Below are 2,500 nucleotides of genomic sequence, written 5' to 3'. Positions count from 1 at the left end.
GGACCCAGATGGAACCCTCAGATAAGGTTTTATTTTCATTAAAGTTTTTATATATTTATTACCTATTGGATATCACATTTCTCAGTTGGCTTTCCAAGATTTTGTCATTCTCATTATCTGTTTTCTTATTGATTTGAGGAAATTTTAACATATTCTGTTTAACATAATCTTCATCTGAGTCCTTTTTCAGAAATACATATTGCAAATATAGTTTATCAGTCTGTGCACTGCCTTTCAAACCTCTTAGTGTAGTGATTTATAACAAACACAATTTAAAAACACATTTTCATGTTCATAAGATACTACCTTGAAAGTTTTGTTTGTTTTTTCTCTTTAAGCATTTTAAAAATATTTTACCTTGGTGGCTTCTATTGCTTCTGATGTGAAGTTAGGTATCATTCTTAATGATGTTTCCCAGAATACAATATGGAAAGTTTCCGTGGGTATTGGCAAGATTGTTTCCACTTAAATAGATTTTTGAATTTGCCTTCAATGCATTGCAGTGAAAGTCACAGTCTTCTGCCAAAACCAGAGTGGTGGACTTGCAGAATTCCTTATTCAAACTTATGGCTTTCCTCATAGCATTGTTCCTGAATAAGGAGATCGTTTTATAGGAAGTCAAGTATAGCAGTGAGTGGAAATGCTTGCTATGAGCAAAGAGGTTATGGGATGTGTAATAGAAGAGGTAGTTATAAATACCAGCTATAATGATGTGGTCATTTGCAGGAATGAGAACAATAATGCTTATGTGAATTTGTTTTTCATTTTGATATGAATATATTTATGTATTACTTAACCAATTTTAACTCCCCTCTCCCATTTACCTGCATGTAGTAACATAAGATATGCTAATATAAGTCAATCTTATATCTTATTATAGCTTAGTAGTGAAGATAAAGGATTCAATGGGAGAATGTGGCTTAGCTAGAAAAGAAAATAACTTCACCCCAAAATGGATAAATGAACTTGCTATAAACTTTGCAGGATGAGGTTAGAATCTTTTGGGTTGAATGAGGAATTACTGCATTATATTAGCAAGAACTGTGTTGGTGGAAAAGACTCTTGAGAGTCCCTTGGACTGCAAGGAGATCAAGCCAGTCAATCCTAAAGGAAATCAACCCTGAATATTCATTGGAAGGACTGATGCTGAAGCTGAAACTACAGTAATTTGCCACTTGATGAGAAGAGCCACTCATTGGGAAAGACCCTGGTTCTGGGAAAGATTGAACACAAAAGGAGAAGGGGGCAGCAGAGGATGAGATGGTTAGATAGCATTACCAAATCAAGAGACGTGAATTTGAGCAACCTCTAGGAGATGGTGGAGGATAGAGGAGCCTGGCATGCTGCAGTCCATGGGGTCACAAAAAGTCAGACATGACTTAGTGACTGAACAGCAACAACAACATTAGCAAGAAGCATAGTTTTACTTTCTTTATTCAAAAGTTGTTAAGAGAGTACAGATGGATGCCAGGTTGACAAAGAGGGTCCTGTAGCAGCTTTGTAATATCTTAACTAACTGGAAATATCTTTCCCAGAAAGTCCGTCTCGTATTGTTCTTGGTTAGGGTTGGCCACAAAAAAAAATTTGTGTAACATTTGCAAGGTGATTGTGATGAAGTAGCCATAGGTTTTATGTTTTGGGGGTTGGTACAGGGCTCCAGGGACTATGGTTGTTCACTCATGTTGCTGCTGATCTGATAGCTCAACTTATTGTTGGCTCACAACTCCTTCACTTCCCACCAAACCTCCTCCTTGTCTTCTCTGTTTTGGGCCAAGTATGCAGGTAGCATGACGCCAAATGACACCCACTTCTCCTAAGGTCACCCATTACTGTGAGACTGAAGGAGGTGAAACAGACAAATTTTAGTGTGTCTTTGTGGTTTCCATTTACCTAATGGCTCTAGTTTGTCCCTATGGGTCATAGTTTGTTCATGCTCTGGTCTATATCCAACTTTCTTCTTCAAATATTACTCTAGCTAACAAACAATGAGTTTGTAACAAACAATGATGTTTGTCAACATCAGATACCAAGGTAACAGTTTTGTATATACTCTTCCACCAGATCTAGCAATTACCTGAGTTCTAATCTTTATAACTAATTTCTCATTCCACACCACTGGTGGTTCTGCTTCTTTGATTGTACCTTCAGTGACACAAGACTAAGAACAAAGGACTAAGGAAATTATTTTTATGACGATTCCAAGTAACTATACCTAGATTTCTGATGAGTGTATTTTAGTGAAACTGTCACTTTTAATGATTTGTGGACTGAGTTTAGACAACTTTACACATGTTCTGTATGATTGATTTAAAGTCAAAAATTCAAGAAGAGAATGTTAACAGTAGAAAATTGCTCTGGACATCAAATAACAAGGAAGAAGCTTTTATTTCCAATTAAATCCTATGATCCAGACCACAGATGAAGCAACCACACGATTACCATTTCTTGCTGGGATCTGCAGGTGTGCATTTCAGCTAGAGTCCTGCAGCAGGGAGGCTCT

At 37.0% G+C, this 2,500-nt stretch overlaps 1 gene segment (V, D, J or C); it reads right to left on the bottom strand.

Annotated features, from left to right (window-relative positions):
* The window catches only part of LOC104981963, a 916,007-nt gene that overhangs the window by 856,733 nt on the left and 56,774 nt on the right, over window positions 1–2,500 (bottom strand).

This window comes from Bison bison, unplaced genomic scaffold (assembly GCF_000754665.1).
Source record: "Bison bison bison isolate TAMUID 2011002044 unplaced genomic scaffold, Bison_UMD1.0 scf7180017864526, whole genome shotgun sequence".
Lineage (NCBI taxonomy): Eukaryota > Metazoa > Chordata > Mammalia > Artiodactyla > Bovidae > Bison > Bison bison.
This window is presented reverse-complemented; position numbering and strand designations above follow the sequence as displayed.